Below are 15678 nucleotides of genomic sequence, written 5' to 3' on the forward strand. Positions count from 1 at the left end.
TTAGTAGCAGGTTAAATAAATAAAAGCCTGTTTCAAGTCTGCAGTTGGGCCGTGTGGTGTTCGGATGGCATCTCATTGGTGCCATGAAGCCCCTAGATATTTCTTCTCTCCACTCTGGCGTGTTTGTCTGCTTTAAAGATTTTATTTATTTATTTTTAGAGAGACAAGAAGGGAGCAAGAAAGAGAGGGCTAGAAACATCAGTGTGTGGTTGCCTCTTGTGCGCCCCCTACTGGGAACCTGGCACGCAACCCAGGCATGTGCCCTGACTGGGAATCGAACCAGCAACCCTTTGTTTCGCAGGCCCACGCTCAATCCGGTGAGCTACACCAGCCAGGGCATATTTTATCTTTAATACACACCGCTTGCTTCTTGAATGTGCTTTGATCTTTTATTCCCCTCTCTGCCTATGCTGGGATCTTCTCTTAGAATCTTTTTTTCTGTCTCATCCTATTCCATAGTCCAACTTCCTTTTCCTTCAATCCCAGTTCCAATCTCACTGTTCTGGATTCAGATGCTGTCTCCTCTACATTCTCAGACACTTGGGACTTACAGCTGTGATAGTCCATACAATTTATTATAAAACTAAAATTTGTATTTTTTTTTTACAGACAGGGCACCACTTGGTACCTACTAGTGGGTATGACTGAATCATCTTTGTGTAGCTTTTATGCCCATAACATACCCTGGTACATAATACAGACTCACATATTCTACCATGCTGGTTATAAGACAGTATGCAAAAATAATTAGAATTCTATCAAAGGGCTTGTATTCTGGAAAGATGGGAACATATACAAATACAGCAATTTATGTATTATCTACCCTAAGTATAAGCAAAGAGCTATAGAGCTCAAAGATGAAATGTAGTTTTGCAGTGAATCTGATGTCACAGAGGCAGTGCTACTTAAGCATCTCAAAGTGGGAAAGCACTTCACTTAGTAGTCTTTCCTAAGCGAGTTCTTTAAAATTTAGCAACATTATTTTAAATGATTTTTTGTCCCTCACATTCATTTATAATCAAGCACATTCGTATTCATCAAATCTACAGCACATTATTTACCCTAAGAAAAACATGGTGCCAGTTGTTAGAAATATCCCCATTTCGGATATGTTAAAATGTCAAAATACAAGCATCTTACATTTAGCGAGATTATGGTAGGTAAAAAATCAATATCCTAAAGCCAAGTGGAAGTGAGGTTTGCATTATGTGCTCTTTTGGATCATCAGCTGTGCCATTAGCACATCAGTTTGGATGATGGAGAGGTGATTCTATCTGCAAAATCTGTTTCAAAGTAAAAGATTCATACAAACCAGAGTTGAGTCACTTGCTTTATTGTACAACACTCAAAGTCAACCTGTTGTTAGAGTCAGGAGACATTGAGATGTTGGGACAAGCTGTGATGAAGGCTCTTTCACTGTTCCCCTGCCAGGTACAAGAGTTTTTCTTTGTTAATCCTGAACAGGTACCGGCCCTCCCTGGAGAAAAGGCCTGCAGCTCCGTGAGGAGTGTGGCGGTCAGTAGAAGCCTCGTTCCCAATGACGGCATGAAAGTGCATGCAGTTACATTTGTTTCTGAGGGCTATCTGTTTAAAAAGAGACACTACTTTTACTTGAAAGCATAGTCTTCATTAACACATTTATCTTACTAAAGTTCTGTACAAAGTCCTACTGTTTAGCTTTAAAACACCCTTTTAAAGTCCAAAGTGGATTTGCAAAGTCCTCTCATTGGTTTTTTTATAAATACAGTTGCACTGTTTTTCCTTTATAGGAAAAGTTTACCTAAAATTATATTTTCAAAGTACAAAAGGATGTTGCTTTTATACTATTCATATATTCATATGGTGGACCTATTTTATGGATAAAATCACCTTCTAATCTGCCTTTTGCTTATTTCCTCTTTATGGCAAAAAAAAACTGTATAATATGGTTGTGGTTTATACAGAAATCAATGTTTAATTAAATATAACTCAAATATAATTTGTATGAGTATCTGAGTTGAAAATTCAGTTTTTTAAAAGATTTATTTATTTATTTTTAGAGAGAGGGGAAGGGAGGGAGAAAGAGAGGGAGAGAAACATCAGTGTGTGGTTGCCAATCACACAGCCTCTGCTGCAGCCCAGGCGTGTGCCCTGACTGGGAATTGAACTGGCAACCGTGTGGTTCATAGGCTGGCACTCAATCCACTGAGCCACACCAGCCAGGGCTGAAAATTCAGTTTAATACAATACAAGATTTAAGTGTATTTTCAGGTTACATTCAAATGATGAGATAGATTATCTAATTTAGGCCCTGTTAAATAATAATACTCAATAAAGTAAAGGTAACATATAAAATATGAATATTAATTTTAATACATACCTGACTAAGGCTCTTCAGCATTGCAGTTCCAATACCAAGACCTTTTAAAGATATAATGTAAAATGAGAAAATTCCATTTAACATGTTATTGCTTCAGTTTAAAACAAAATGTGAAACCCCAGTATCCCACTATATATTCTTAATAACTTATGTTGTAACTACTCTTGAATGTTTTTCATACCTCTTTTTCCTAACTGAAATTTAGTTCCAATGGCAATAAAAAAGGATTTTCAATTTATCATAATGATCAATGAAGAGGAAATGAGTCCTGTCACTAACATCTAATCACAGAGTATATTTTTTATTCTTTTCTAGAGAAACCAACTCCAAATGTAAAAGCATTTTGTAAAGGTAAAAGTAAAGCTATTAAAACTTGGCTTATTAAAATCTGCATGGGAACTAATGAAATACTCTTCTAATCTGATTGCATCTTCACTTTTTGCGAGAGTAACCAGGAGAGCAATCAGGCTCATGAAATAGAAGCAAGTTCCATACACTAACTTAAATATCCTACTTATAGTAAAGCCCCATCTTTTTTTTTTAAGATTTTATTTATTTATCTTTAGAGGGGAAGGGAAGGAGAGAGGGAGAGCAACATCAATGTATGGCTGCCTCTCACGCATCCCCTGCTGGGAACTGGCCTGCAACCCAGGCATGTGCCCTGACTGGGAATCGAACCAGGATCCTTTGGTTCGAAGGCCTGCGCTCAATACACTGAGCTACACCAGCCAGGGCTAAAGCCCCATCTTTACTCCTTAAATTAAAACACACCATTTTAATTCATAAAATATTAAGTGTAGCTTGACCTCGGAAAGGTAGTGTGACAAAGAAGTCCTCTATGTAAAGTAACTTGCCAGTCCAGGCATCGTATGTAATGTAGTACATGGCAAATCCAGCAGTGCCTTGGCCTAGGAAGAGGGAAGAGCGGGTGCAAAGAGGTTAATGCTTTGAACTTAGAATGTTCTCCAAAAGGTACTATCTTTGTGTGTGTTTTTTAAACTATTAAAGTAATCAAGGTTCACTGGACAAAATTTCAAACAATACAGAAATGTATCATGTAGAAGGTTCAAGTCCCTTAGACTACAAACTTGGAGAGATAAGCCATCTTTTAACAGCGTAGAATATATTCTTCCAACATTTTTCTAGGAATACACAAACATATAAGTACACACCACACATTTTCTTTAAAAAAAAAGTCCTTGAGTTTATGTATTTACATGCCCCTCTTCTGCTTAATGGTAATTATATTCTATCAAACTGTATGTTGTTTCCAGGGCAGACAAAATGTACGCCAGATTAAATTGGAGGAGGAAGGTTTATTTTACCTGACGGTGTTTGTTTGCTGAATACTTCCGCAATCAGGCAGTAGAAAAGGGGACTGTCTCCAAAGCCATCTCTTAATAAATCTGAAATATTAATTCACAGACAATATGTTAGAAATTTTACAGTAAAGGGAAGGCGGTAGAGGAGGCAGCCCCAGAAATTCAGCTCTTCATCTATACAACAGTTGTTCTGGGAGAAACTGAAGTGACTGTTTTGGGGCTCTAGAGTTTATTTGAACACTTGCAACTTCCAGAGGAGAGCTTGGCTGGTACGTTGCAATTTAGTTCAGTGAAATACAACCATCAGCCGACTGGTGGCTTCCCAGCTCCCACTGGCCAGCTCGACGTAGGCAGCCATGGACACCAACCTGAATGTCTGGAGCAGTTTTCTGGAGCCATAGTTCCATAAGGAACTTACCCTTCAAATACTGCATTTCTGAGCTCTGATCGCGGATTGCTGCTCTGAACACTGAGGATATATGGCTTGGAAGTTGGCCACCATTTTTCTAACCTCTACCAACTAAAGCAGCTCGAAAAGCTAAAGGAAGATGTGCACAAAACAGGAAAATTGTATGAACAAAGTAAGAATATGAGTGCAGGAATAGAAATTATAAAAATGAACCCCATTAAGTATTTCTAAAGGGAAAAGGTATAGTAACTGACATGAAAAATGCACTGTAGTTCAAAACCATAATTGAGCAAGCAGGAAAAAGAATCAGCAAACGTTTACACAGGATAATTGAAGTTACCGAGTCTGAGAAACAAACAAAAAAAAGGGGTAAAAAGGAAACTTCGGGGATCTGTTGAATATCATCAAGTGGACAAACATGCACATTATTCTACCCAGAAGGAAAGAGAAAAGGAGGAAATTAGAATATTTGAAGAAATCATGTCGGAAAGCTTCCCAATTTTGATGCAATACATGAACCTACAAATTTAATAAACTCAAGTAGTATAAACCAAAAAATATCAATAACAAGACACATTATAATAACACTGTTGAAAGCCAAAGCCAAAGATAAAATCTTGAAAACAACATGGAAGAAGTAATTGGCCCCATATAATGGACCCCCAATAGGATTATCATCCAATTTCTAATCAGAAACTTTGGAGGCCAGAGGCAGTGTGTTGATATAATCAAAGTGCCGAGGGCAAGGGGAACTTGTGAACCAAGAAATCTATATACACCAAAACCGTGGTGTATGTCTTCAAAGGAGGTGAAATGAAGACATCCCTGCTCCCCACACTCCCCTCCAAAAAAATCTGAAGCAGTTTATTACCATTAGAACTGCCCTAAATAAAATGCTAAAAGCAGTTATTTAGGTTCAAATGAAATGAAGCCAGAGTTACTACTCAAAGCCATTTGAAGAAATAAAGGTAAAGGTACCTAGGTAAATAAATGGGGAATTGTAAGAACTAGTGTTATTTTAATATTGTTTGTAACTCCACTTTTTATTTACATAATATGACAGACATGTGCATAACATTAATTATTAATGTATGTTATTGGGCACAGAATCTATAAGCATGTAATCTGACATCCATGACCTAAAATGGGAGAATGGAGATGTGTAGAAGTTTTTGTATACAATTGATGTTATGCTGGTATAAATTCAAATTGGATTGTTATAACTTTAGAATGGTGAATGTAATCCCCAATATAACCACAAAGAAAATATCTATAGACTATACACATAAGAAAATGAGAAGGGAATAAAAATATTCCACTACAAAAATCAACTAAACACAAAGAAGAGAGGGGACAAAAATCTATATCACATATAGAACACAAATAGCAAATGGCAGAAGTCCCTCCTTATCAGTAATTAGAAGTGTAAATGGATCAAATGCTCTAATCAAAAGACAGAGATTATCACCCTGGCTGCTGTGGCTCAGTGCATTGAGCACCAGCCTGTGAACCAAGGATCACCAGTTCGATTCCTAGTCCAGGCATGCGCCTCGATTGTGGGCCAGGTCCCCAGTGGGGGGCACGTGAGAGTCAACCGCACATTGATGTTTCTCTCCCTCCCTTTCTCCCTCCCTTTCCCTCTAAAAATAAATAAATAAAATCTTTAAAAATAAGTAAAACCAAGCCCTGGCTGGCGTAGCTCAGTGGATTGAGCGCGGGCCTGTGAACCAGATGATCGCGGTTCGATTCCCAGTCAGGGCACATGCCTGGGTTGCAAACCGGTTCCTTGCAGGCTAACTACCAGCAGGGGATGCACAAAAGGCAACCATACATTGATGTTTCCCTCTCTCCTTCCCCTCTAAAAATAAATAAATAAATAAAATCTTTGAAAAAATAAGTAGAACCACAATGAGATACCATCTCACACCTGTCAAAATGGCGACCATCAATAAATCAACAAACAACAAGTGTTGGAGAGGATGTGGAGAAAGGGGAACCCTAGTGCACTGTAGGTGGGAATGCAGACTGGCGCAGCCCCTGTGGAAAACAGTCTGGAGTTTCTTCAGAAAACTAAAAATGGAATGGCCTTTTGACCTGGCAATTCCACTGCTGGGAATATACCCTGAGAACCCTGAAACACCAGTCCAAAAGAACCTATAGCATCCCAATGTTCAGAGCAGCACAATTTACAATAGCCAAGTGTTGGAAGCACAAACTGGCAGTAACCAGAGGGAAGGGGAAGAGGGATAATAGGGGAAGGGCCATCAAGGAACATGTGTGCAGGACACATGGACAAAACCAAAGGAGATAAGATCAGGGGTGGGAGACGCAGATGGGTGGGGATCAGGGAGTGGAAGAGGGAAAATGGAGACAACTGTACTTGAAAAACAATAATAAATAAGATGTAACATTTATAAACATTTATACACTAAGTATCATTGTTGCTTCAAAATGTATGAACCAAATATTGTCAAAATTGAAGACAAGGGCAGCTCTACAATAATAATAGGATATTATGTAATGGTAAAAGGAAACTTTAATACCCCAATTTCAATATTGTATTGAATTGGACAGAAGAAAAATAAATCAATAGATTATCTAACAACATTATAGATCAAGTGGACCTACCAGAAATACACATTACATTCTTCCCCAAAACAGAATAGTGTGCACGGAAGTTTATCTAAGATAGGCCATATGTTAGGGCACAAAAAAGTCTTAATAAATTTTAAGGCTAAAATCATACAAAGTATCTTTTCCAGTCAGTGGAATGAAACTAGAAACACAAGAAGGAAACTAGGAAATTCACAAATATAGCGCACACTTAACCAATGGCTCAAAGAAGAAATCACAAGGGAAATTAGCATTTTGACATGAATGAAAATGAAATGACACACGATTTATGGAATATAAGTAAATATAAGTGGAAGTAGAACTGTGTGCATGCCTATGGCCCATTTCTTAGTCTAGTGCTGAAAATACCATAGAACACCTTACCCTCTGCTGTTAGCTTCACTACATGCAACATGTTCTCAGAGGCAGCCGATTCCTGTCAAAATAAAGAAAACTTTTAGTTTATGGTTTAGTAATGAATTCTTAAGATGTTAATCATGAAGTTTTTATCCAGTGTTTATTAACATATGATGTTCTAGGTAGTATGAAAAGTAAGACTTAACCCCAGTCTCCCGGGGTTAACTCGAAATCTAAAACGGCACATACAACGAAGGAATATATACAGAAAGAAGATTAACTGTGTTGATGCGTCACTCATATGAAAGTCAATTGTCCAGGTAACTAGACTTAAATGCAACCAGAAATTAGGAAGAGAAGCTCAAAAGTTTTCTGAGCACTCCAGGTAGATGTCACAGAGTCAATGTATTATAAAGCTCATACACTTGACAGACAAGTCTGCCCTATTGCCTGAGAGGTGTTTTTCTCCATTTAACTTTAGACTTTGTTTATTGGGCTTTTTACAATGGCATTGTTTTACACAATCAAATTAATTCTTTGTGGTTTGGATTTCATCCTTGGAAAGCCATCCCCACTTGCAGATTATGAAAATAGTTATTCTTGCTGACTTAATTTTTTTAAAATTTTTTACAGTTTTACTGAGATATAATTGACATATAAAACTGTGTTAGTCAAAGGTGTACAAAATAATAATTAGATATATGTACACATTAAGAAATTATTACCACAATAAGTTTAGTTAACACACCCCAGGATGGTGTGGCTCAGCGGATTGAGTGCTGGCCTGCAAAGCAAAGGGTCGCCGAATTGATTCCCAGTCGGCACATGCCTGGGTTGCAGGCCAGGTCTGGCCCCCAGTTGGGGGTGTGTAAGAGGGAACTGCATATTGATGTTTCTTTCCCTCTCTTTCTCCCTCTCTTCCCCTCTCTCTAAAAATCAATCAACAAAATCTTTTTAAAAATGTGGGGAGGGCTGGGGTGGTAGGGAATGGTGGGGAGGGGTGGAGGGAAAAAGTGGAAAACTGTACTTGAACAACAATAAAAAATGTTAAAAAATGTTTAGTTAACATTAATCACCACATACAGTTACATTTTTTTCTTGTCATGAGAACTTTTAAGGTCTCTTAGCAACTTTTAAAAATGCAATACAGTATTGTTACCATACAGTAAGTACAGTCACCATACAATACATTATGGAAAGAAATAGAGTATACCTAAGTGGAAAGCCTGGTAAGCAAGAAGTTCTGGCTGTCGAGCCACGAAATGACTAGATCCCTAAGTCATGCCGTGGGTTGGGGATTAAGAATAGGATAAAATGGGTGCACACAGAGGATACTTGGAAGAATTTTAGTGGCAGGACATTAAAGAAAACCTGCAAAACACTCAGCAAAGGAATGAATGAGTAAGGTGGTAAACTCTCCTAAATTCCCTTGCAGAGAGGTAATGTTTTGCAGACTTAGCAATGAACAAGCGTTAGGTAAATGGGCATCTGTGTATTGGAGAGGTACATGAAGCCCAAAGCTAATCAATCATTACATGCATGCCTATGATGTGGAGTAGTGACTTTATCTTTTCTAAAATATTATCTTTCTACAGCAAATACTCATTAAAGTTATTACCAAGAGAAGCAAAATGTGCATTCAAGAACTTGAGGCAAGGTCAAAAGAAAATATAGGCAGGAACTCCACAGATAAAGGTTCATTGAAGTGAGAGGGTCTCGTAACGTATTTTTCTCCTGGTCATAGCAACGGGCACTGTTTGGAAAGCTGAGTTTTCCAGATGGAGAGATTCACCATCATTCAACGGTAAATGTATTACTTGCCAACCAGATGTCACATACTAAGGTACAAAAACAGCTTAAAATTACATGCTACCTGGAAAAAGTGTTCTTGTGGAATAATTGCGCTGTTGGGCATAGCATTTTGATGGATGATCTAATCATGCATATTAGTACCACTTAGACCAATGATGTAAGAACTCATGGGGATGGAAAAGAATGGAAGGCAAAGAGGGCTAAATAACTCATTACTGATAGATCTGTGAAGGCGCCTAGCATCATTTCCACAAATGGAAGTGTGTTTTGTCCATTCAAACACATTCTCTAAGGACATAGAAACTTGGTCTGACTTAAAGTATAGAAATGAGTAGCTTGAAAGATTTTCCAGCCACATACTTACTCTATTAAAAATCTAGGCTACTGTTTATATGTGGAATTCTTTACATTGTGCGTCACATAAAGGATTGCCTTGAGTGCTGCAGAACTTTCAGCACAGTGACTGGCTTTTCGTTTGTCCCCATTACTGTCTTAGAATGATTTTCAGGAAAACCATTCTAATGACTTTTTATTTTTTAAAGATTTTATTTATTTAATTTTAGACAGAGGGGAAGGGAGGGACAAAGAGAGGGAGAGAAGAAACTTCCATGTGTGGTTGCCTCTCACATGCCCCCTACTGGAGACCTGGCCTGCAACCCAGGCACGTGCCCTGACTGGGAATTGAACCGGCAACCCTTTGGTTCACTGGCCTGTGCTCAATCCACTGAGCCACACCAGCCAGGGCTGAAATTAAATTAGGAAATTTTAACCTAGCTCCTTGGACACTTGGAGACTATCAATGGATGGCTTCAGGAGTCAAAGAACTATCTGAAATTGTATGGAACATTTGTTGTGGATGAATATTGTTTTCTGGACAAACATTAGCTTGTACAAGTAGGTGTGGTCTTAAAAGCAACAAGACTCTCTACCCTAAAACCTGAGACATAAATACCTGAAATTCTGTTACTAACAGGTCATTTGAGTTAAGCACTCATTTTCTCTAATATCCTTTTTTAAAGTTAAAACTTCCCCAGGAGGGACAATACATTAGGTCCCTGAAATTTACATGAATTGGTTTCTGTTTGACTTTTTTTTTAAAGTTTTTTATAAAAAAATTATTTATTTATTTTCTGAGAGAGGGGTAGGGAGGGTGAGAGAGGGGGAGAGAAACATCAATGTGCAGTTGCCTTTCACACGCCCCCTACTGTGGACCTGGCCACAACCCAGGCATGTGCCCTGACTGGGAATCGAACCTCAGTGCCTTGGTTTGCAGGCCTGCGCTCAATCCACTGAGCTATACCAGCCAGGCTGCCTGACTTTTTGAACCTCCTATTATAAGCCAAGCAATTCATGTGTAATCGTTTTATGTTACTGCGTCATTACAACAATCTCTTGATATAGATAGTACTATGTTATTGATTTTCAATGTGGAAACTGAAGCTTAGAGAGGTTAAAGTAACTTCCAAAGGTTGTGTACACAGGTCATAATTAGTAGAACTGGGATTTGAACCTATCCTATTCACTCTTTAGCCCTAAACTAATGCCACAAAGCTCCAGGGAACAAGAGAGAAAAAACTTACTTGAATTAAATGCAGAATTTTCATGCAGTCTCGAGCCTCTGCAGATCTTATTTGGAAAAAGTTCATCCTTGGTTGCTTCTTGCCTGATGGGCTTGGGCTTGCTGGATTTGGTTGCTTCATGTGTGGTTCACGTATACCTGATTGGCTTATGCCTGCTTGCCTCATGCCTGGTTCACTCAGGGGGGACTGGCTCTGGCCTACCTGTGGTTGACTCATGCCTGATTTGCTCTGGTGTGGTTGCTTCATACTTGGCTTACTCCAGATGGATTGCCTCCCGCGTAGCTGCAGTTGACCCATGCTGGATTCACTCAGGACTGGTTGCTTCATACCTGGTTCAATCACGATAGATTGGCTCTGGCCTAGGTGCAGTTGACTCTTGCCGAATTCACTCAGGTCTGGTTTCTTCATACCTGGTTCAATCGTGATGGGTTGGCTCTGGCCTAGGTGCAGTTGACTCATGCTGAATTCACTCAGGTCTGGTTGTTTCATACCTGGTTCGATCTTGATGGATCGGCTCTGGCCTAGGTGCCGTTGACTCTTGCCGAATTCACTCAGGTCTGGTTTCTTCAGACCTGGTTCAATCATGATGGGTTGGCTCTGGCCTAGGTGCAGTTGACTCATGCTGAATTCACTCAGGTCTGGTTTCTTCATACCTGGTTCGATCTTGATGGACCGGCTCTGGCCTAGGTGCAGTTGACTCTTGTCGAATTCACTCAGGTCTGGTTGCTTCATACCTGGTTCAATCTTGATGGACTGGCTCTGGCTTAGGTGCAGTTGACTCTTGCCAAATTCACTCAGGTCTGGTTTCTTCATACCTGGTTCAATCATAATGGGTTGGCTCTGGCTTATGTGCAGTTGACTCATGCCGAATTCACTCAGGTCTGGTTGCTTCATGTCTAGTTCACTGGTACTGTACTGGCCTTTGTATAATTTGCTTATGAATAGTTGCCTCACACTAGGCTGGCTGGAGCCTGGTTGGCTCATTTCTGGCTCAATAGTTCCTGGTTGGCCCATGCGTGGTTGACTCACGACTGGTTGTTTCATGCCCAGTGGATTCATGTCAGGTAGGCTTGTGCTTGGTTGGTTCATGTCCAGTGGGTTCAGATTAGTGTCTAGCTTGCTGGTGCCTGACTGGATCATACTCTGTTGATTAGTGCCTGGTTGGCTGAGGACTGGTTGATGGATGATGAGCTGGCAGCCAACTGGTTGGCTGATGACTAAGTGTTTTGATGGAATTGGCACCATTAACTATAGTGCTGTGGTAGGAGGCTGTAGGATGTTTCTGGTTTTTCTCAGCCTGACCCGTAACTGGACATACCCCTCTATCAAGATGAGAATGAGAAAAGTAAACGAGGGCTACTTAAAGAAGATTACTAATGCCTCCAGCTTGCTGGAGTTGTCCTCACCAGTGATCACAGCTGTGGGCTTGGCTGGCTGAGTTTTAGGTTGTCATCTGACCTTTCCCTCGCCAACAGGTCTGAAGTGAGTGGAAGAAGAAAATGACTCCGGGCCGGTATCACAGCCTCACCTCGTTGCGAGGGCCCGCCTCAGCCGTTGTGACGTCACCATGCCGGTATCTAAGTGCCTAAGAGCTCCCCCGTGTGGTGAGACAGGGGCAAGGCAGGGCCCGTTTGACCACTTTATTTCCCCCTCTCCAAGAGCTTTAGAGGGTGAAGCAAGAAGTTGGAAAGAGTCAGGAGCTTATGCTTGGCAGTCACCCCGAGTGCCTGCTGTTTTAAGCAACCAATTCAAAGATACTTGCCCTAACCCTTCCTGGTTTTTCATGCCACAGTCCTGAAATCATTCACTTCCAATGTCTGTCCCAATTTCCACTTACCACCTCTATCACATAGAAATTGGAATGCTTAAAAGGGTTGTGCTTGTGTGCTACTCAAGTCCTTAAAGCAGAAAATATCCCTTTAAAAATAATTAAGAATAACTATGATTACTATGTATTTAGTTCTTTTTTGTCCTAGGCTCACTGGGAAGCACTTAACATTTTCTCATTCAATCCCTCAGTAATACTACTATCCCCAATTCTGAGGAAACCTGTTCAAAAGATTTGGTAAACCAATCAAGGCCTCACCAGTTGGCAAAGAACCAGAATTCATACCCAGGTATATCTACTCAATTTTATTTCCAAGAATGTTATCATCACATTATCCTGCCTCTTACACTATACTTATTTTCTATGTCCATATCTGTGCTAGCAGGTATATTGTTCTTTCACCCCATCACCCCTCTCAGACATATCTCATTTTATCTGTGTCCTCATTTCCTCAATAACGTCTATTATGTAACTGGTGCTAATATTGTTGTAAATGAAGTGTATGTTATTTTGTAAATACACTGGATAACCTTGGTTGAGGCTGTTCTAAGACAAAGCGTGCTAAGGGATTTCTCTGTGCATTCCTTCATTTAATCATCAGAGCAGCCTTATGAAATACGCACTGTTGTTCCCCATTTTATCAAAAAGCAGCTAAACTTAGAAAGATTCATTTTCTCAAGGGTAATCAGTGCCAGAAGGGGGACAGACTCAAAGTGCATCCCACAAACAGAAGGGTTCAAATAGAATGATAGAGGACACTTACCCTATGCTAACAATGAATGGAACCTACAGAGCCCACCCTCCTATCATAACAGGCGAATCAAGTCCTGTCACAGAATTATGCCAAACCTGACACATAAAAGATGTATGTACATTTCTGACCTTGATCCACTGGTAATGATAATGAGAGCTAAAGTTTTATGAATGCTTCCTGTGGCGTCAGGCATGGTTCTAAGGACCACTTTACTGTATTGATTCATTTAATCTTCACAACAATCCATTTAGGTAGGTGATGTTATTATGCCTATTCTCAGGTGAAGAAACTGAGATTCTGAGACATTAGGTAACTAAGGTCACAAACTAAAATTCCAGACAAAATAAGTATAACTCAGTTATGATTTTTCCCTGAAACTCTAGGAGCAGGATGAAGGCATTTTGCTGTTTGCTTGCAAAATCAAACTATTTGCATGATTTTTGTGAGGATGGGTGACCTGGTTTGTGCTTGGGTTTTTCCCTTATGCTTTTAAAGAGGAGGCACATGTTAGGTTTCCAATTGGTGACTTAAAGGGATAAAAATAGAAATTACAGTTTTGATGATCTAGAACTATTGATGAGTTTATTTTGTATTTTGGCTCATGAACCTTTATATTTCTTGAAGGCCATTGAGGTGTTAGTTTCTTTTCTTTTTAAAGAATGTTGGGTTACGACATTATACATTGTGATTTTAAGAGAATGTGCCAAAATGCATATTTCTGTTCACAGTTCGTTATTAATGCGGCATGTCTTATTAGGGAAAAAATGTGTTTTTTTGTTAATTTGTTTGTAACTCAGTATTTAAGAAAATGCTTCAATAATCAGTCCTTGCCACAAGGCGGCAGTGTTATCCAGTTTAAAAAGAAAAATTTAAATGATAAATATTGTAAGCTTTTTTATATTTAAGAAAATTGTATGTATTATTTGAGTGAGAGGTTTTCATGACTTCCAGACACTGTCATAAATTTTCTAAAAATATGATTTTAGTCTTAACATACTATCTAAGTACAGATCTAGTCTAGGTAGTGACGTTTGTAAACCAAGAACTGCTAAATTCTAACAGTTCAAAACGTGCATGCATTGTCGGCTCTACCAAAATGTTTCAAAATTAGTATAATATATAAAGCCAGCTACATAGATCTAAAGCTGTGAATGTTTATGCATTTAAACTCTAATGATTATAGATCCCCTTTTCTGAAGATGCTGAGTAAAATTGAGTGTTCTGAAGTCTGACTCTAGACTGGTTTCATCTAAACATTCACAGTTGTAAAAGGTAATTGTGTAATTTTGATCTATAGCAAGCAGAGTTTAAATGTGTTGGAATCTCCTTACACTTCAGAGCCAGTATCTTTTTCTTGTCCTTTTTAAGTTTGTAGCCTTTTATTTAACCCTGTAAAATGCAAACAAAACAAAAGAAGAGAAAGGCAGGAGATTGGGGGAGGTCTTAAGACAAGGAGCCAGCCCTGGCTGGTGTGGCTCAGTGGATTGAGTGCCAGCTGGATTGTGGACCAAAGGATCACTGGTTTGATTCTCATCAGGGCACATGCCTGGGTTTCCGGCCAGGTCCCCAGTAGTTGCACCAGAGGCAACCACACATTGATGTTTCTCTCCCTCTCTTTCTCCCTCCTTTATCCTCTCTCTAAAAACAAATAAATAAAATATTTTTTAAAAAAGACAAGGGGCCAGACTTAAACAGAGCTAACATATGGGATATTTTCTTTAAAAAAATGTTAAGTACTTTGGAAGAATTAATCATTTAGCAGCACATAATATTTTCTAATATTTGATGCATTTTATTTTATTAAGGAATTCATGCTCATTGTAAAATGTTTCAAAACATCTGAAATAGGCAGACAAAATAACTTATGGAGTTTGCTCTGATTGGAAATGAGCATGCTCATTAATTTGAATTTTATTTCTTTCCAGATAGTATCACAAATTTCCAATTAAGGGAAGATTCTCACTTTGCTTATTCTGTTTCTTTGCTTAGCTGAGAATGCAGATCAGAGCTATATGGCTTTTTGTTTTTAAAAAATTCCCCAATAGTAGCCTTGTATGAAAAGTAAGCTAGGTCCAGAGCTTAGTCTTGGATGTGGACCGAGAATTAAATTGCTTTGTGTGTATATAAAAGAGAACTTGGATTATTTTCAGGGAGCCAAACGGAGAAAGAGGCTGACTGTTCTTGGAACCAAGAAAAGAGTGGTTAAATGGAAAAGCAGATTTCTTGGCTTGAGGAGCAAAACTTGTCAAAGTGGTGGTAGACTGAAACTTACAGCAGTAACTGTTCTCTTTAAGATGCTAGTATTTGGTTTTAAATTGTTTCCTAGTCGATGCTGTGTAGAAATATGCCTAACTCCTTCCCAGTAGTTTAGCGGAAGTCACTTACCACACACTAGCCTTGTATTTGTCGTAGTTTTGGGAGATAAACGTAGAGCGATAAATGCTACATTTTTGGTGGAAATGCTGAACAAAGACAGCAGTTTCAGGAGCTGAAACCAGGGACTGGAAAAAATGAGTAGTTTGGACTGTTTCTTTTCCTTCTCGTTCTCCCTCTCCCTTTCCCTCCTCCTCTTCTCCTTCCCCTCTTGTTACAGAAACAAGCCCCCTCCCCCAGGGTGTCTTTTTCAGTATGGCTCTTCTTTGCC

Source organism: Sturnira hondurensis, unplaced genomic scaffold (assembly GCF_014824575.4).
Source record: "Sturnira hondurensis isolate 20B ecotype Veracruz unplaced genomic scaffold, ASM1482457v3 Scaffold0024230, whole genome shotgun sequence".
In the NCBI taxonomy this organism is placed as follows: domain Eukaryota; kingdom Metazoa; phylum Chordata; class Mammalia; order Chiroptera; family Phyllostomidae; genus Sturnira; species Sturnira hondurensis.